This window comes from Carlito syrichta, unplaced genomic scaffold, assembly GCF_000164805.1.
Source record: "Carlito syrichta isolate Samal-C Ts95f unplaced genomic scaffold, Tarsius_syrichta-2.0.1 Scaffold313289, whole genome shotgun sequence".
In the NCBI taxonomy this organism is placed as follows: Eukaryota; Metazoa; Chordata; class Mammalia; order Primates; family Tarsiidae; genus Carlito; species Carlito syrichta.
The window spans coordinates 124,866-146,985 of record NW_007257385.1 but is presented as its reverse complement, the minus strand read 5'-3'; the positions used below and the strand labels follow the sequence as shown (position 1 = coordinate 146,985).

At 35.4% G+C, this 22,120-nt stretch overlaps 1 pseudogene; it reads right to left on the bottom strand.

Annotated features, from left to right (window-relative positions):
- Window positions 1-760: 760 nt before the first annotated feature.
- LOC103272816 lies at window positions 761-2,398 on the bottom strand (annotated as a pseudogene).
- Between the last annotated feature and the right edge of the window lie 19,722 nt (window positions 2,399-22,120).

Sequence of the window (22,120 nt, the reverse complement as noted above, 5' to 3'; positions counted from 1 at the left end):
ATGAGGTGAAGTCACACCCTTGACCCCCCCTTGAGCTAAGTAATCATTTTTAAAAATCTGCATGACATTGCCTTTATTTCTTTTTAATTGCCATTTTATGGTGATGGATAAAGCAACTGCAGCAGTTACAAAATTTTGTCAGAAAAATTCTGAGAGATCAAAACATGGATCTGTATATTGATTGAATAAAAAGATATTCAATTAAGAGTACATGTTGTGTAATGTGAACAAACATTTTGGCTGGAATTTATATGTAAGCCTTAATAGAGTTGTGATTCACAGAGACCAAAAGTAAAATCTCTTTTCCTTTACATTGTGGTGATGTGGTCTACATTTTCGCAAAAGATTTACAAAGTACAAGACATGTTACATGTTAGCACTAGGCATAAACTATTTCTTTTTCTTATAGAAGGAGCAGCAGGGCTATAGGAAACCCAGCGAACAACCCGCCACCACCTTTCACAAGGTGTACAGCCCCAAGAATGTCAGTGGATGCCTGGCAGCAAGCCATTCTCGTGATTCCTTTTGGTTGTTTAAAATGGAAGCACTTTGTGACATTCCCCTCCCTGGCCTGTGAGCCCCACCCCAACTCACCAGGATACAGCCCATGACCTCGTGCTTACTTTTCCCCTTAGAGTTATTTACAGGACACCTACAGATACAGTACACACTAGTATGAAATTAATGATAGTTTGCATTTCCAGAAATGCCTCCGTGGTTAAGTAAATATACCATGCCAATTCTAGAGAAGAGCTCCAAGTTAAGGTGACTCAGAAGCATTTGCATTCAAAACCTTCTCACAAGCAGAAACAGACTTCTCACTGACTGGAGCAGAGTCACCGACTCTGTCCTCAACAACAGCGGGGGTGTCACATCTGCACTGAGTGAGAAGGCAGCCATCTGACTTTGCAGTAGTCATGACAGAGTCAGATGGTGGGCTGGCCGTGGGGAGAGGGAAGACAGCACCTCCCTTGAGCTAGCTGCAGGAGAGCCTTCTGGAACCAAAGCAAATGACAGGAGGATTTCGAAAGGCATGGGAAGAGATGCAATGCAAAAGAGGTTTCAGGGAGGCAAGGTAGGAAGAGGTGGCAAACCGGGGTTCATGGGTTCATGGTAATCCAGCCCTTGGCATAATGTGTGGTGTGAAGAGGTTCAGGTTGGGCAGGCTGGGGAGGTTAGGTAGTCCTGCTGGCAAAGGCATCAGACCTGGTAATGTAGTAGCTGAGTTCACTGATGTCACAGAAGTTAGAGACTGTTTTACTTGTGGTGACAGTAATGGTACTGTTGGAACACCTGTATTGAGAAAATTGCTGACAGCAGATGTTGAGCTAAAAGAAAGTCCCGTGAGAACTTGTAGTTCCTGGGGGTGACAAAGATGGGGTATTAACTGAGGACAGTTGAACCCCTGTATAGTCATCTTCAAGAGGCATAATAATAATGCCAGTAATTTGTCCTGGAAGAGACATTGTATTTCCTTCTTCAAATGGGCAAGTAGGTATTTGATGAAAATAACCATATCCAGTGCCACATTCTAGACTGTCTTCTCCACCACATGCAGAATTTGGTGTAAAAATGACTTCTCGGCAGTATCAGTGTCTACATTGTACACATAAAATTTCAGTGGTTTTGCTTCCTGTGTTTTAATAAGTCTGAATAGATCTTCAAACTCATTTATGACTGCATCTACTCCAATGATATAGTCACTGTGAGGTTTAAAACCTGCTAGTGCTGTGGAAGAATTTGATTCTAACTTCCAACACATGCCAAACATTTTCACTTGCCCCATCAAAGCTGTAGAATGGAATGCTCACTCTCAGCAAGCTCCGGCCATACCACAGTTAACTTGGGGTGACAGGTCTCTTTCAGCTCCAGTGTTTTGCTTTTTTTTTGAGTCAAAGTCTCACTCTGTCACCCAGGCCAGGGTGCAGTGGCATGCTCATAACCACCGCAGGCTCAACCTGCTGGGCTCAGACAATCCTTATGCCTCAACCTTCCAAGTAGCTGGAACTATAGGCATGCACCACCATGTCCTGATAATTTTTTGCTTTTTTGTAGAGATGAGGTCTCACTATGCTGCCCAGGCAGGTCTTGAACCTGTAGACTCAGGCAATCCTCTTGCCTGCACTTCCCAGAGTGTTAAGATTGCAGGTATGAGTCACTGCTACCCACATGTTTTGCTGCTATAGATCAGCATTTTTACAGGCCTTTCAACATTTGCTTTCAGTAGATCCTTAAGTGTGTCATCGTCTTTGTTTAATCTTGAACTGTTAATAGAAACAATAAAATCAAAGAAAAACTCCAATCCAGCTCTGTGTCCTGGGGAATATTCTTGTATCCACAGAATGTGATGGCTTTTGTTGCCCTCATTTGGGATCTCCATGCCCTGCAAGGAGCCCATGGTGACGGTTGATTGCTGTGACTTAGAGGTCTCTGCACTGCTCCCCCACCACACATCTCCATCTGCCCTTCCTCATAGCTAAGTAATCATCTCTTGAAAGTGCTTGCTATGTGGACACTATGCTGATTGCCACCACAAGTAGTCATATGTTAACCTTACAATGTCATATGCGGGATTCCATAACTCATAACCTATGATTCAATAATATGTAGCCAATTGCCAGTGTTATTTCTGTAAACCAATGAGAATTCCTGACAAACAACTTTGTACCAGTACACTCCTTATTCCCTTTTTGCCTTTAAAAACTTGCTTATAACAAAGACTGAATGAAGCTCATATCTGAAGTACTTGGGTCTGAGTGTTCCAGGTAGCTGTCCTCATCTTGACTCAAGTAAATTATCAAAAATTATATTTTGTGCCTCAACTTCTTTCTTTATATTGACACTAGTCTTCCTTGGAAACTTACTTAAGTATTTAATAATCTCATTAGAGATTTGGGTTAAGTATCTAGTAATTTCATTAGAGATTTGGGTTTGCACTACCAAACAGACATACATTTCACAAGAGTATACATGATATTGTGAAATATATATTTGGTCTTTGACCTTGCTCCTTCACAGAAAATTCCTAAAATCTTTAGAAACTCCAAAGTGATGTCTTTTTGTATGCTAATACATTGACTGATGACTGGCAGCCCCCTAAGTAGCTTCTGGATGGGAACTGGTCACTGGAAAGACCAAGACAGGATTAGAGGGTTGGTACTTTCAGCTTAATCTTCAACCTCCAGTAAGAGTTAAGGAGACTGCTGTGGTTTGTATATGGTCTATTTCACCCACCAAGTCTCAACATTTGATCACCAGTGTTGGAGATGGGGCCTTGTGGGAGGTGCTTGGATTGTGGGAACAGATCCCTCATGAACAGCTTGGTGCCATTCTCACAGGAGTGAGTGAGTTCTGAATTTAGCTTCCTTGAGAAGTAATTATTAAAAAGGACCCTGGGATTACCCCCAGTCTTCTCTCTCCTGATTTCTTCCTCTTGAATGCAATCCCTTCCTCCTTGAGAGTAAACTTCCTGAGGTCTTTACCAGAAGAAGAAGATGCTGACATCATGCTTCTTGTACACCTGCAGAAGTGTGAAACAAATACATGTTTCTTTATTTTCTAGCCCTAGATATTCCTTAATAATAACAGACTAAAGTAGGGTGCAAGATTATGTTGATAGCCAATAGCCAATGATCCAATCAGTCATGACTGTGCAATGAAACGTCCATAAAAACCAGGGTGAGGCTCCACAGTATCATTCAACCCATGAAGATAATGATATGGATTGAGAACACTCAATTAGTTGTGAGTGAAAATCTTTTTTTTTTTTTTTTTTGCGTTGGAGTCTCACTCATTTTGTCGCCCAGACTAGAGCGGCCACCTTAGCCTCGACCTGCTGGGCTCCAGCGATCCTTCCACCTCAGCCTTCCGAGTAGCTGGAACTACAGATGAGTGCTACCATGCCTGGCTAATTTTTGATTTATTGTAGAGATGAGGTCTCGCCAAGTTGCTCAGGCAGGTCTCGAAAATCTTAATGATAAGAACAGTGTTCAAGTCATTTCCTGTCTTCTTCCTGTGTAGCTGGTGTGAAAATACATTCTTGAACACTGCATGGTGTCCCTCCTCACCCTGTCTTGGAAAGTTCCATGTGAATGAATAGATACGGGACCACAGACCATAGCGCTGTCAGCTTAGGCTTATGCTTCTTGATCCTGGGTGCATAATACAATCACTTCAGAATGTTTTCTAAATCACCAATTCATCATGCTACATCTTTCTCTACTTCCAACCTTCAAGAAATTTCTATTTGATTGGCCTGAGTTGGGACTTTGCCAATGGCACTATTTTAATAAATATTTTTTAAACTTTTTTTTTGTATTTTAAAGATGTGAGGAACAACTCAGGGTTAGGTAATAAGTGATCACTGTACGTGTAAAGTTTGGGTACCCTTATTGATTTTATTGCCTCCCCCAGCAGTGTCTCACTACTGCCAATCCCTTTCTTATAGTGTTATGATAAATGTTCAAGGTGCACTTATGAATACGTGTAGTACTCAGACCTTTGTTTCTGTGATAAGTCTCTGAGCATTATAGACTCTAATTCCATCCAAGTCACTACAAAATTCATAATTTTGTTTTCTTTATGTCTGGGTAAAAGTCCATTTTGTATATATACTATATTTTCTTTATCCAATCCACTTTCAAGGGTAGTACGGTTGGTTTCATGTTTTTGCTTATGTGAATAATGCTGCAGTAAACATGTGTGTACAAGTATCTTTTCCATAGAGTGATTTGAGTTCCTCTGAGTGTATTTACAGAAGGGGGATTGTTGAGTCATATGGAAGGTTGATTTTTAGATCTTTTAGGAATTGCCACACTGTTTTCCACAGAGTTTGCACTAGTTTACACTTCCACCAATAATTTAGAAGTGCTCCCTTTTTCCTACATCCTCTCCACCATCTGTTGATTTTTGAGTTATTATTATGGCCATCCTGACTGGAATTAGTTTGTATGTCAATGTGGTTTTAGTTTACATTTCTTTGGTAATTAGTGAGGCTGAACATTTTTTCATGTATCTGTTGATTGCTCATATGTTTTCTTCTGAGAAGTGTCTATTCATATATTTTGTCTACCTAGCCAGAGAAGTGAAATGAAAACGTCAATACATTGCTCAAATAAATCAAAGAAGACACAAGCAAAAGGAAAAATATTCAATGCTCATGAATTGGAAGAATTAATACTGTTAAGAAATCAATCCAACCAAAGGCAATCTACAGATTTAATATAATACCCATTAAATTGCCCATCATTCTTCTCAGACCTGGAAATGACAATGACAGAAATTCATATGGTAATATAAATGACCATGAATAGCCAAAGCAATCCACAGCAAAGGAAACAAAGTAGGAGGTATTACACTTCCAGACTTCAAACTCTACTATAAAACTACAATTATCAAAACAACCTGGTATTTGTATAAGAACAGGCAAAAAGACCCATGGAAAAGGATAGAGATTCTGGAAGCAAAATCTCAGTTTCTCAATCTATTCATCACCGACAAAGCCTCCACCAATAATCACTAGGGAGAAGGGAACTTAGTAAAGAGTGCTAAGAAAACTGGCTAATCAAACTGAAACAGGACTCTTGCCTATCACCCTACACAAAAATCAACTCTAAATGGATCAAAGACCTAAATGTAAGACCTCAAACTATAAGAATCCTAGAAGAAAACTTAGGAAACACCCTTATGGAAATTGGAATAGAAACCAAATCCTGATCAACTCTCCAAAAACGAATGCCATAAAAGATATGATAGATAAATGGTACCTCATCAAACTGAAAAGCTTCTGAAAAACAAAAGAAACTTTCAAGAGAATGGGGAGACACCCCACAGAATGGGAAAAAAAATATTTGTCAGCTGTAAATACAACAAAGGTCTAACATCCAGGATCTACAAGGAACTAAAATGTGCTGAAAGGGAAAAACAAGCAGCCCTATTAATAAATCTTAAGGTGATTCAGTGGGTATTTGGAATTGATATAGAAGCAGGATTAATATATTAAACCAGATGAGAAACCAAATGGATATGGATGCCACAGTACTGTGTGGCATCACTGAGAATGTGTATTTCTCAGCAAGGATAGGGAGGATTGTTATAGGATTGATTGGATGACCAAAAATTTAAAGATTTTTATATTCTCACTCAGTATAGTTTTAGATTAATTTTAAACTTTTTTGATAGTTGTGTTATAGAATTCTGCAGTTTTTTCTCCCTAATCCCACTCCCTCTGTCTGACTGCTCATTTTACCATGGCAGACAAAGGATGCTAAGAATTGGTCTAATTTTAAGGCAATAGGGACAAAATAGAGACTGTGTCTGTTAGGATTATCCATAGGGTTGAGAAAGTAAGACGAATACACCATTTCCTTTCCATAAAGCTTGAAAGGCACCACACTTGAAGAAAGTAAGGATTCTGTTGCCACTGATTTGTCCTTGAGACAAATCCCATAAGCAAGTTCCCCTCTAAGCTTTAGGTGATAGTGCTTGTAAAGTTGCTGTTGTGGAAACATTCTTCCTAGACAAATTTTCACTCCTAATCCATGGATTGTATAAAGGAGACCAAGATTTTCCTCCCATCATCAGAGACTTTCAGAAAAAAAGAAACATTTTCCATTTTATCTTAAGTGTTGTTGAACAACTTAAAACCCTCTATCCTTTTGATTGTAATCACACATTTCAAGTTTATGGGACAGAGCACATGAGTGTACTATTAAACACTACTTTGTGTCTAGGCTAAGGCATCTGAAACTGAGAGAAAGCTAGAAAGAAGTATAAGGTAGAAATAAGCAATAGTATTATAAGTACTCAATGTCTTAAGCTTCCATCTCTCAATTTCTTCACGTTATTAACTTTTGATAGACACGCAGATGAAATAAGGACAGTTGTCATATGTGGGGTAGCAATCTCACATGGAAATGACTAGTTCTCTATAATGGGACAAGTGTTTATAAATTAACAATGAAACTGTAAGTTAGGATAATGACTTGATGGGCAATTTTCTGGAATAGTGGCCAGATTCTGATATCAGAGGAGACAGGAATTCACTGAGAGTCAAGGCAGGCATTTCTGTATTTCAAATATTTAATGTAATTATCTGAGAGAAAGTCATAGATCAAGTACAAAGCTGCTGCATTTAAATAATTAATAGAGTTATTTGTGGGGGATCGAAAAAATCTGGAATTATCTTTTGGAGGGTAGGCCCTGTGTAGTACAGGCTTCCCCTGCTAGTTGTGTTTTAGGAATCCATCAGTTTGTTTGTTTTTTTAAATATAGAACACTTCACAAATTTTTGTAGACCCATCAGTTTTTATCTGGAAGTTTGAAAAAGATTGTGTCATGATTTGTGGAAGAAATGACCTGGATTGTGACAAATAGGTTACTGGTTCTTCCAGCATGATAACTCACCTGCCCATACCACATTGAGTATTCAGCAGTTTCTGACCAAAAACAGCAAGGGCCCCATGCTCCATCCTCTCTATTCACCTAATCTCACCCCAAACTTTTGTTTTGTTTTCCTGGATGAAAAATATCCTTAAAGTGAAACAATTTGCTGATGTGGAAGAAGCAAAACAAAAAACAACAATGCACTAAAAGGCATCAAAATTGATGAACTCAAAAACTGTTTTTGAGCAGTAGAAAAGTATGTTAGTAGGAAAATTGCTTCAAATGGAGAGTAATTTGAAGATGACTAAAGTTTAAACATGTAAGAATAAATATCAGATTTTAATAAATAACTTCAAGTTTTTTGGGGGTTCTTCACCATAGGTTTGTCATTCTGAGAGCATGATAGTGAATAGATTTTATCCAGGTAGAAAACGCATTTTTAATGACAGAGTCCTGTGTAACAAATTACTCCAAAATTTAGTGGTTTAAAACAGCAAATGTGTATTGTCTCACAATCTAGAAATTGTGGAGAAGCTTAGCTGGGTAGTTCTGGCTCACAGTCTCACATAGGTTACAGTGAAACTATTGGCTGAGACAGCAGCCATCCGAAGACTTGACTGTGACTGGAGAATCTGTTTAAGGGAAAGTTCATTACATGGTTGTTGATTAAAGACCTCGGTTCCTCATCATGTGGATCTCTCCACTGAGCCACCTCTGTGTTTTCAGGACATAGCAGCTGGCTTTCCCCAGAACTAGTAATGAGTGAGAGAGAGAGAGGGTAAGGGAGAAAAACAGCAATGTTTTCTATGACCTAATCTTGGAAGTGACATACCATCACTTCTGCTGTTTTCAACTGATCACATAGGCCACTTTTGATATAGTGTAGGAGGCTACTACACAAGAGTATGATTATCAGCAGGAAGATTGGTCCAGAATTTTGATATGCAGAATTTCAGTTTCGTTAATTTTTTTATTAATGAGTGACAACATTTTATGTGTGCTTAATCCTGCCTAGTTACCTCGTATCTTTATTGTTTCCCATATAAAATAAAAGGATGACCTTGTTGGGTGTGTGGGCAATTATATCCTCCTGACACAGAATTTCTTTCCTCGACAAAAAGATACTTCTCTAATTCAACAGAGTATTAAAGACAATGTTAGTAGTTTTACTTATTATTACAGTTTTACTTAATTAGAGGTCTAATTAGTGTGCTAAAATTAAGCACACTGGACTCAAAGAAGCAGAATGATCTAAATAAGAACATTAGGAACAATCTAATTCCTAGAGGAGAGTTTAGAACTTTCTCTTTCATATTTGTTAAGCAGAATTTTCAAAAAACATGAGATTGAAAAAAATGTGGATGTGAGAAGGCCTAGATTTCAAGAGATGATAGAAAACAATTTACTTTTTTCTCACTGACAATCTATATAATGTGTCATAAAGTAAGCTAGGGGCTGTTTCCCTTTCAACCCAATGGAGGTAATTGATCCAACAAAGTCAGGCTAGAATGTATACCCTCAAAAACAACATTTTGAAAACTTTCTCTTCTTTTTATTATTACAATGTAAGTTACAGAAATATATCTTTAGAAGCTTAGTTTTTTAATTTTTTTTTTAATTTTAAAGATGTGTGGTACAATTCAGGATTAGGTGCACAAGTGGACATTTTACAGGTAAAGGTTGGGCCTCCCTTTGGCTCCCACTTTGCCTGATTTGAGATCAGGTACTCTTTATTTATGTATTTATGTATGTATATATGTATGTATGTATGTATGTATTTATTTATTTATTTATTTTTAGTCGGAGTCTCACTTTGTCACCCAGACTGGAGTGCAGTGGCACCCTCCCAGCCACTGCAGCCTCCACCCACTGGGCTTTGGCAATCCTTCCGCCTCAGCCTTCTGAGTAGCCGGAATTACAAGTGTGCACTACCACGCTCGGCTGATTTTTGATTTATTGTAGAGATGAGGTCTCGCCAAGTTGCCCGGTGCAGGTCTCGAACCCGCAGGCTCAGGCAATCCACTCAACTCGGCCTCCCAAGGCGAAGGATTATAGGCTGAGCCACCGAGCCCAGCCAAGACCAGGTGCTCTTATTGATGTTGTGTCTCCCCTCACCCACTGCAGTGCCCTTCTATTGCCAATCCCTTTCTTATATTATTATGGTAAATGTTTAGGGTTCACTTGTGAGTGGGAACAGGAAGTACTCTGTTCTTTTTTTCTGTGATAGATCACTGAGTATTATAGATTCTCAATCAATCCAAGTTGTTGCAAATTCCAGATGTTTCTCCTTCTTTATGGCTGCAAAATATTCCATTGTGTATTTGTACCACATGTTCTATAACCAGTCCATTTTCGACGGATAGCATGGCTGGTTCCATGTTTTTGCTATTGTGAATATTGTGCTACAATAAACATGTGTGTGCAGGTATCTTTTTTGTAGAATTGTTTGGATTCCTCTGGTATATACCCAGTAAGCGGATTGCTGGGTCATAAGAAAGGTCAATTTCTAGTTCTTTTAAAAATCACCATACTGTTTTCCATCGAGGTTGAACTAGTTTGCATTCCCACAAGTTGTGTAGAAGCATTCTCTTTCATCAACATCCTCGCTAGCATCTGTGGTTGTTTTATTAATGATAGCCATTCTTACCAGGGTTAGGTGGCATCTCAATGTGGTTTTGATTTACATTTCTCTGATGATTAGTGATGCTGAGCACATTCTTATGTGTCTGTTGGCTGCCTGTATATCTTCTTTAGAAAAGTGTCTATTCACGTCTTATGCCCAGTTTTTGATGGAACTTTTTTTGCCCTTTTGGCACATTTAAGTTCCTTGCAGATCCTGGATGTAAGTCTTTGTCAGATATACAGTTGGCAAATATTGTTTTTCATATTATGTGGACTGTCACCCTATTCTCTTGGTGATTTCTTTTGCTTTCCTGAAGTTTTTTGCTTTACGAGATCCCATTTGTCTACCTTATCCCTTATGGCATGGACATCTGGGGTTTTGATCAGTAATTGGTTGCCTACTCTGATTTCTGTAAGGGTGTCGCCTACATTTTCTAAGATTGTCACAGTTTGAGGTTTTACATTTAGGTCTTTGATCCATTTAGAGTTGATTTTTGTGTATGGTAATAGGTAGAGGTACTGTTCCAATCTTCTGCATGTGGTCAGCCAGTTTTCCCAGCACTATTTCCTGAACAGATTCTCCTCTCCCCAGCTGTTGTTGGTGGAGGATTTGTCAAAGATGAGTTGGTTGAGAAATTTAGTTTTTGCTTCCAGAATCTCTATCTTGTTCCACTGTTCCATATGCCTATCCTTGTATCAATACCAGACTGTTTAGATTATTGTAGCCTTACATTGAAGTTTAAAGTCTATGTGACACCTCCCACTGTGTAACTTTTGCTATTCATGGTCATTTATATTTCCATATAAATTTCTGTATTGTCATTTCCAGATCCACTTCTAAGTGAGACCATCTGGTATTTGGTTTTCCATATCTGAGTTACTTAACTTCAAATAATGAACTCCAGTCCCATTCATGTTGCTGCAAAATACATAATTTTTTTCTACTTTATTGCTGAATGAGGGATGCAATGTTATAATCATTCATTTTCTGGAATATAGTATGCTAAAAATAACAAAACTTGTAAAAATATGGGTGTGATTGCTTGTGTTAGAAGGAAATTGGAGAAATGGTATATATGTGGAAATTAGAAAGCACATTCTTGAACAACCCCTGGGATATGAAACAAATAATTAGAAAAGTTAGAAAATACTTGAGATGAACACAAATAAAATGGAAACTACTAAAACTTTTTGGTATTCACTGAAAACAGAGCTCAGAGGCCCATTTACAGTTATGAACATCTACACTAAAAAAGAAAAAAAAATTCAAAACAACACCCTACCTTGCTGCTTAAAACACTAAGAATAAAAAGATCAAAATAAACATAAAATAAGCATAAAGAAGTAAATAATATATTAGAGCAGAAATTAATAAAGAAAATAATAGAAAAAATAGAGGATATTAATGAAAATAGAAACTGATTTTCTGAAAATATCATAAAACAGAAAACACTTAACTAAAATGAATCAGAAGACTCCAAACACTAGTTGGGAAAAAAATAGAAATGTAACTAAAGAATTTATAAAAATAAAAAAGGATTATATGAACAATTGTGTGCTGAAAAAATTAAACCCAATGAAATAGACAAATCTTAAAAGCAAAAGCCACCAAAATTACTCAAGAAAAATTAGAAAATATGCATATACCTATAATACAGAAAAAGTGTGTTTCTTTAAATAAAAGAAAACAGACAAGGAAAAAACTTCCAACACAGAAAATCCCAGCCTAGAAGTTTTCACTAGTGAATTTCAACAAAGAATTTTAGAAAATTAATACAACAATTCTCAAAACCAAAAGAAGGGAAATGTTCCTAACTTGTACTCAGGTCAGTACTACTCTGATATCAAACTAAGAAAAGTATAACAAGAAAACGACAGACAAATATCCTTTGTGAATACAGACGCAAAAATCTTTAACAAAATTCTAGAAAACTAAATTCAACAGATTGTTAATAGGAATAACAGAAGTATATCAAAAAAAAGAAATTTTCTTTTGGAGGGTGAGCCCCTTATAGTACTGGCTTCCCTTGCTAGGTAAGTGTTCTGGAAACCTATTAGTTTTTATCTGGGAACTTTGGGAAGGTTGCATAATGATTTGTGGAAGACAGTCCTGAGTTGTAGCAAGCAAGTTACTAGTTCTTCCACCATTGTAATGCACCTGCCCACACTTCACTGAGTGTTCAGCAATTTTTGACCAAAAATGGCATGACCCATGTACTCTACACTCCCTACATTCACTAGCTCTCACACCGAGCAATTTTTTTTCTCCTGGATGAGAAAAGTCCTCAAAGGGAAACTTTTTGCTGTTGTGGAAGAGGTGAAACAAAAAAATGGTAGAAGCACTGAAAAGCATCAAAATTCAAAACTGTTCTGAGCAGTGGAAAAAGCATTTTGATAGATGTAATGCATCAAATGGAGATTGCTTTGGAGTTGACAACTTTAAACATGTAAGAATAAATAGATAATTAATCATAAATAAATTCCAGATTTGGGGAGTCTTTCCTTATATACATTCTGACCATGTGAGATTTACCCCAAAGATACAAGGTTAGTTCAAAATGTATAAAAACAAATTGATGTAATATACCTGCTATCTTAATAAAATTTAAAAACAAACATAGTTATCTCAACTTATTTAGTAAAAAAATGACAAAATCAAACATTTTTTCCTGATTAAGAAAACACAAAAAAGTTGCAGAAGATGATCTATAAAAGAACACCTATGAGTATAACATTATATTTAATATTAAAAGGCTTAAAATGTTCTCCCTAATTTCAGAAACAAAAAAAAATGTTCATTCTTACTGCTTCTAGTCAACATTTTACTGAAGAATCTCTCCAGAACATTTGGGCAGGAAAAATAAATAGCACATCCAAGGGAAAAGTACAATTATTATCATATGCAGATAATATGATCTTATATACAGAAAATCTCAAAGAACACAAACACACACGCGCAGACACACACACACCCACACACACCTAATAAACAAGTTCAGCAAAGTTGCACAATATAAAATCAAGACACAAAATTTATTTGTATTTCTACACATTAGCATCGAGCAATCCAAAAGCAAAATTAAGAAAAAAATTATCTTTCACTATCAACAAAATCATAAAATATTTAGGAATAAATATAATCAAGGAGCCAGGCTCGGTGACTCAGCCTGTAATCCTTTTGAGAGGCTGAGGTGAGTGGATTGCCTGAGCCCGCGGGTTCGAGACCCGCTGGGCAGCGAGACCTCATCTCTACAATAAATCAAAAAATCAGCTGGGCTTGGTAGCACATGCCTGTAATTCCAGCTACTCAGAAGGCTGAGGCTGAAGGATCGCCGGAACCCAGCAGGTGAGGCTGCGGTGGCTGAGAGTGGCCACTGCACTCCAGTCTGGTCAACCGAGTGAGATTCCAACTCAAAAATATATATAGATATAATCAAGGGATTATAAGTTTGTGTACCAAAAATTACAAACTATTGTTGGAAGAAATTAATGAAGAACTAGATAAATGGAAAGACATTCTGTGTGTGTGTATATATACACACATGTATATATAGAGACTGGAAAGCTTAACATTGTTAAGATGGAAATACTACTCAAAGTAATCTACAAATTCAATGCAATCCTTGTCAAAATCCCAATCATGTTTTGTTAAAGAAATAGACAATCGGATCACCAAACTTATATGCAAGTGCACGAGAGCTCCCATAAGCAAAACAACCTTGAAAATGAAGAGCAAAGTAGGAAGACTCATGTTTCCCGATTTCAAAACTACTGAAAAGCATTTGCAGTAATCAAGACATTGTGGTCCTGGCAAAAATATAAACATATAGGCTAGTAGAATTGAACTCAGAGTCCTGCTGTAAATGCATATATCTATGGTCAATTGATTTTCTACAAGGGGCATCAAACACCATTTGATGAGGGGGAAAAAGGATTTTCTACAAGTTGAAGGAAAAATGAAGATCTACACGCAAATTATAAAGTTGGACTTTATCTTTCACTATCCTAAGATGTTCAGTGAGCTACAAAAAACATAGCAAGTAGACAACTCTACAATATCAGGAAATAATATATGAACAAAATATGCTCACAGAGATAGAAATCACTAAAAAGAGACAAATAGAAATACTGGAGTGGAAGAGTACAAAGACTGAATTGAAACTGGACAATTAGAAAATTCACAAATACATGGAATTTACACAACACACTCATGAACAGGTAATAAGTCAGAGAAGAAATAAAAAGAAAAATGTATTAAATAATCTTTAGACAAACAATAATAGAAACACGACATGCCTAAACTTAAGAGACATAGCAAAAGCAATTCCAAGAGGTAAGATAATAGCAATAAATGCCTACACTAATTTAAAAAATCCCTCAAATTAAAAACCTAACTTTACACTGCAAAGAACTAGAAGAAAAAGAATAACTAGGAGCAAGGATAAGAATGAAATAATAAAGATCAGGGCAGAAATAAAGATTAGAAAAGCAATAAAAAGACAACGAAGAGTGTATTTTTTAAAGAATAAATAAAATAGATAATACTTTAACTAGACTAGGAGAAAAAAAGACATAAAGGAATATACTTATAAATAAAAGTTTAATTAATCTAATACCTGATAATACTGCAGAAAAGAAAATGATTAAAGAAGAGTAATATGAACAAGTCTATGCCAGCAAATTGGATAACATAGAAGAAATGGATAAACTTTTAGAAACATATAGCCTATCAATGCTTATAAAGAAGTAGAAAATCTGAACTGGCAAAATCGAGCAATGTCATTTAATTAGTAACCAAAAACTTCTCAATAAAGAAAAATCCTGTACAACAAGGCTAGACTGGTGAATCTTCCTAAACATTGAAGAAGAAAATTATTTGCAAATTCTTTCAATAAAATCCAGGGAAGGATACTTCTAAACTCATGTTATAAAGCCAACATTACCTTGCTATCAAAGCCAGATAAAGACACTATAAGGATAAAAAATTACACATCCGTGTCCAGGTGAACATTGATACAAAAATCCTCACAAAATACTAGTAAGCCTAATCCAATAGCACATTAAAATAATCATATATCTTGATACAGTTTGATCTTCTCTGGGATAAAGGATAAGGATTTTTCAATATATACAAATCACTAAAAGTGATATACCATATTAACAAAATGAAGGTAACATTATGATAATATCAATAAAATAGAAAAAAATTAGTAAAATTCAACATTCTTTGATCATAAAATATCTGAACATATTAGTTATACAAGGAGTGTACCATGACATAATAAAGGGTCTATACGACAAAGCCACAGCTAAATTATACTCAATGGTAAAAAACTAAAAGGTGCATCTCTAAATGTCAGGAATAAAAACAGAATGCACCATCTTGCAACTTATAGTAGCCAAAATCCTCAAAGTCCTAGCCAGAGCAATTATGTAAGAAAAAGAAAAAATGGCATCAAATAAGAAAGGAATAATAAAATTGTGTCTGTTTTCAGGTAACATCTCGTTCATAGAAAATGCTAAGGACTCCATGAAAAAACTGTTAAAACTAATAAATTCAGTAAAGTTGTAGGATTCAAACAAATAATACAAAAATTGGCACTAATAAACTATTCAATTAAGAAAGAAATTTCATTTAAATAGCATCAAAAAGGATAAAATATTTAGAAATAAATTTAACCAAGAAGGTGAAAGATCTGTACATGTAAACTGTAAGACATTGATGAAAGTAACTAAAGATACAACTAAATGGAAATATATTTATTTTAGTGAATTGGAATTACTATTACTAAAGTGCTCACACTGTCAAAAATATCTATAGATTCAATGAGATCACTATAAAAATTCAGTGGTGATTCTAATAGAACCATAAAAAAGAATCCTAAAGATTATATGGAACCATGAAAGATTCCAGATAGCAAAAGCAATCGAGCAAGAAAAACAAGGTTTAAAACATCACTTTATGATTTCAAATTATACATTATAAATCTACAGTAATTGAATCTACAGTAAATGAAATATTGCTATAAAAACAGACACATAGAAAAGTGGAATAGAATAGAGTGGTCAGAAGTAAACATACACACATATATAATCATCTACTCTTTGGCGACAAGTATACCAAGAATACATAATGGAGAAGAGATAATTGCTTTAATAAGTGGTGTTGGGGAAACTGGATATGAAAAGGAGTAAAATTGAGTCCTTATCTTTCCATACACACAAAAATCAACTTGAACTTGTTTAAAGACTTAAAACCATAAAACCCTTAGTAGAAAACAGGAGGAAAAGCTCCTTGACATTGGCATTGACAATGATTTTCTTTGATATGGCACCAAAAGCACAGAAAAACAGTCATGTGGGATGACATCAGACTAAAAGCACCTACACAACAAATGAAATAATGAAAAAAATTGAAAAAGATGGAAAACCATATATATTAGGAGAAAATGGTTAATAACCCATATATATAAGGAATTCATGAAATTCAATAGCAAAAAAGACAAACCAATTAAAAAGTAGGAAAAAGACCTGAACAGACATTTTTCCAAGAAGGCATACAAATAGCTGATATATAAAAAGATCTTCAGCATCAAAAATCATAAGGGGACTGTATATCAAAATCTAACCTCACACTTATTAGATGAGTTATTATTTTTAAACCATAAAAGATTTTTAAAAAGTTAGTGAGAATATGTAGATGTATGTCAATAAAAAAATATAATGATACTGCTTTCTTCTAATCAACAAAATGAAAAACACTTTAGTATAAGAAATTCCCCCAAAATTTGAGAAATAGATATTTCTTCAACAAAGAAGATAAGCAAGTGACCAATACAAGCATGAAAGAATGTTTAACACCATTAGTCGTCGGGGAAATGCAAATCAAAACCACATTGTAATACTATTTCACACCCACTTGGATGTCTATGTCCCTGGTATGCTGCTTTAAAAAAATAATGATTAACAGGTATTGGAGAGTATGTGAGGAGACTAAAACTCTTACATATCTATCAGTTATGGGAATTTACAACACGAATGGACAGCTGGAATTGTCTTAAAAAGGTGACTATGGAATTACCATATGATTCTACAATTCTTCTTCAAGTTATAAGCTCAAGAGAATTAAAAGCATCTAGTCCCAAAAAATGTGTACACAAATGTTCACAGGTTTTTCAAAATGTCTTAAAAGTAGAAATATCACAAATGTCCATCAGTGGTTAAGTAAAGAAAAAAATATGGTGAATCTTCACAATAGCATATTATTCCACCATAAAAAAATGAAATGTTCTAAAATATGTATGAACATATTGCCACATGAAATAAGTCAGATACAAAAGATGTATGATTCCATTTATATGATACATTCAGAATAGATAAGTGAAAAGACAGAAAATAAGTCAAGAAATAAAGGGAGAAAGGAATTGGCAGTAATCGTTAACTGAATTTATATTTGGGGTAATGGACTGTTTTGTAACAATATTTTGGTGGTGGTTGCACAAATTGTGAATGTACCCAATGCCATGAAATCAGAAGAGTAGTTACTCTTTTCAAGTGAGAAGAGGGGAAGTAATTGGTAAAAGAAACATAAGGACTAGAAAACAATCCCTTGAACATGCACAGAATTTAAAAATCTGGTGGTCAGGCTCGGTGGCTCAGCCTGTAATCCCATGCCTTTGGGAGGCTGAGGTGAGTGGATTGCCTGAGGCCGCAGGTTCGAGACCCGCTTGGGCAGCGAGACCTCATCTCTACAATAAATCAAAAAATCAGCCGGGCGTGGTAGTGCATGCCTGTAATTCCGGCTACTTGGAAGGCTGAGGTGGAAGGATAGCCAGAGCCCAACAGGTCGAGGCTGCGGTGGCTGGGAACGGCCACTGCACTCCAGTCTGGGTGACAGAGTGAGACTCCAACTCAAAAAAAAATTTTTTTTTGATATATTTTTCTCTTCATTTTTGACATTCTCCCTAAATTTTTCCTCTGTCACTGAAGACATAGATAACTCTAGTTGTTATTTTTCTATGTGCCAGAATTTTCAAGTTCTCATTTTAAAACTGCAAATATTTATAACCAACAGAATTACACAGAAAAAAATCAACATTTCTTTAAAAAAACTATTTACCCACAAAATCCATTTTATGATTGTGATATCTTTATATTACATAAATATAATATAGAGTAGATATTGTGTAAGGAACTTGGGATAGAGCAATACAGAAAGATGACACAAATGTTTACCCTTAAGCAGTTTGCATTCTTGTGGAAAGAAGCTGACAATGAGCATTCAAATAAGTTAAATAAGGGTACAATAGATGATGATAAGTACTAGGGAGAAATAGAGTTGTAAATGTTTATAAGTGTTGAAGGGTGTCAACATTGGGCAAAGCTCTCTGTAAGTGTAAATTAAAACTTGAGATGGTAAATGGAAGAGTTGTGTGCAAAGTTGGGAAAAGAATACTAAGGCAGAGGAAGGCATCAGCATAAAGTAAAAGTTACTTTCAGTCATGGAAAACAAAGAGACTGTTTTGGCTAGAGCAGGTCCTCTATGAACCTATGGGTAGTTAGTTTGAGCTTAGCTCAGAGATTTAGTACCAGGGACTCCACTGAAGGGTCTCATAGGCCAATAATAGGATTAGTAAGAGGATTTTATAGCAGAGTTTAGGTCCAATATAGTAGGCAGAGTTTAGACAGTCACCACATTTGGGGAAAATAGAGACCAGTATCAATTTTGAGCATCAGAAGAGCTGTCTTGGGGCAAGGAGACTGGACTCAGTAAAGTTTTGGTGACAAGGAAAGAAACTCAGAGTCATTGACTACTCCTTAAGAACTCTGGTCTAATGTTACTGCTGTACATAAATTATCAAGTGAACAGACAAGTTCTCCCTCTTCTAGCACTAGTCAGTCAGTCTCACCGATCATGGTCTGTGTCAAAGGGGGAAAAAAAGACAAATATTGGTCTACCATTTATTAATTGATCTTTCTATCTACATGTGATTATCTGTGCATGTATTCAAATGAGCAAATAAACCCCTGCAGCTAAAATATTGTTTTATGATCCTATGAGATCCAGAGTCCAGAGTCTCTTTTCCTGCTCCTAGGTTAATTCCACATTCTGCCTAGCTACAGAGTTCAGAAGCAAGAAACCTGGTTTGTGGGACTGAAACTTCTCTCTGGTGTGGAAATATTGTTCTGGAGTAGTCCCTCTTTTCTGTACTTATAGAAAGAGCAGAAAGACATTTCAGGGTCCAGTCAACCCAGATTAGAACAAGGCTGAGAATTTCTTGTGAGCCAGGAGTGACAGAATTGAAATAAACTATTTCCTGAGTTGGTGACGCAGTCAATGGCTCAGTTTATAATACCATCTGTGAAAATCAAGTATTCAAAAGCTGAGTTTTATTTTTCTTGCTGTGTTAATTGTGTACGTGTGTGTAACAAGTCTATATGTCTAGTGTTTCTGAAAAACAAATTTGAACCACAGAGATAAAAAGCCTTGGAGCATACGACTTCTGAGTTGGATCTCTAACTTTTAGACCTGGCCGGTCCATCTTCTCATTTCTCCTCATTCCTTAATGAGTATCTACAAGGAGTGTTTAGATTATTAACATCTCTTCTATCATATATTGTTTTTTTTTCCTTCTCACTCTTTTTCTTCGCTTTTCCCAGTGCTCTCTGATTTTATGATACTATCAAAATTCCCACATTTCTTTTTTTTTGTTTTCTGTGTTGTTCCTGAATTATATTCTTCGTGCATATTCTGGAGCTTGTTTTCTGTACCCTAAACTTACCATTCAAACTTCTTGAGTGATCTCATTTCAGTCCATTCTTTTCTGTATGTCAATAAAAAGTTACTTATTTCAAAAATATAACCAGGAATTGTCACTTGAGAAGTACAATATTTACATTCTAAAGAAATGAAAAATCACCTTGTAGGGTTGAAAATCAACACTCTCACACTGCCTACTTTGCATAATAAATAACACCTATGAAAAATGAATTGATGTGGTGGATACTGTGCTTGTTGATGAAATGTAATGTGCACTATTTTTAATCAACATAGCAACTTCTGCCTGTTATATTTATGTCTCCAATAAATTTATAAAGTGCTATTGCTTTCCCAAGTTTAGGAACATTTCAAAATTTGTCTTACTCCATTTGAAATAATTTTAAAGATGAAAATTGACTTTAGTTTTACCAAATGAGAAGACATAGTAAAGACAATTTTAAAAAGAGAAAAGATTTAGAAGCAGCAAACAATTATTAGGAGCCAAGAGATAGGCTATTTTAAGAAAGAAGGAATTACAAAAGTGTTGTATATACTATCAAGAAGTCAATAATAGTAATGGCTAAAAGATAGTCAAGACTTCACTTGTGACCTTTACTGGAAAAATATTTGTAGTTGTACTGGGGGAAATTGCAATGATCATATGTAATGAAATTTTATATATTTCATCTTTGAATTTTTTTTTCACACAGATACTGACATTTATTGGTATCCCTCCATGAGTATGTATTCTAATTAAGAAATTTCATTATTTTTGTTTGTTTGTTGTTTGTTTGAGTAGAGGTCTCACTGTGTCACCCAGTCTGGAATAAACTGGCAGTACCAGGGCTCACTGCAACCTTCACATCCTGGACTTAGGCTCACTGCAACCTTCACAACCTGCTTCAGCCTCCTGAATAGCTGGGACTACAGGTGTATGCCACCATGTCTAGCTATTTTTTATTTATTTATTTATTTTTTGAAGGGTGTTCTAGCTGTGTTGCCTAGGCTGGTCTTGAAATACTGGACTCAAGCAATCCTCCCACCTCAGCTTCCCAAAAAATTGGAATCACAGGCATGAGCCACACACCATCCCCAATATTTACAGGGAATGTATAGAATTCTGTTAGGTTGTTCTGTTATTTGCCTTTAAGCATGTCATTAAATTGCATATTAACCACTATAAATTGCCGTTTAAGCGAAAACTCCATGGTTACATAGTTAAATGGATTTTAAAACTTGAAATTTTTTTTATATATCAATATTTTTGATTTTGATATTGTGGGGTAGTTAAGGGTTAGATATACAAATATGCTTCGTTCAGGCACCCTTGTGAAAATTGTTTTAGTCTATGCATTGACCTTGAAAATACTGCTAGAAATGTAGCTTAAACTAAAAAATGTATGCAGTGTGCATTTTGTTTAGTAATGGAGATCTTGTTTTAACATTTCACAGCTCATAAAGTATATAAAATGAATTGACATTAGATACAATTCAAATGAAATTACATGCAGTCAAAATGATTTTAATGGTATATAAATTTTAAATAAATACCATTTTTGCTTGTATTTTCATTAAACATTATCAAATTTGCAGTAAAAGCTACTTTCTGAAATTATACTGTGTTTGGTAACAGTGATTGAAGGTGGTTCTTCTAAATCAGAAAGTTTGTAATCTTAGTACGGAACTAAAAATCATTCTGTTGGTAGGGTAAGTCAGGATATACAGATTTTATTCTATTTTCCTTATAATTAGATTTCATTTTTAAGTTTTATGTGCTATTTGCAACTAATAATTATATATATTTATGGGATACAATGTGATGCTTCCATATATGTGTATATTATGAAATGTATAACAATCTAATTAACATAGTCATCATCTCAAATATTTATCATTTCTGTGTAGTGAGAACATTTAAAATTTTCTCCTTTAGCTGTTTTGAACTATACAATAAATTCATTATTATTAACTATGGTACCATGGTGTGCAGCTATTGAATGCAAGAACATATTTCTACTGTATAACTGATACGTTACCTGTTGATCAATGTCTCCCCTTTTTCTGTCTACCTATGTACAGCCTTTAGAAATCACTATTTCATTTTCTACTTCTATAATTCTATTTTTAGAATGCTCATGGTTATGTATACCATAATGAATAAAATTTACTATTAACACTGCTGGTTCAAGATAAATTTAAATACTTGAAATATATTTAATAAAGTACCACATAATGAACAATACAATGAATAATCTTACATTTTTACGAAATTGTACATTTATTGAACCAAGACATATTTTGCTCTGGTCCTTGGTTCTTATTTGATGAAAAATTATAAAATTATTTTATTATAAT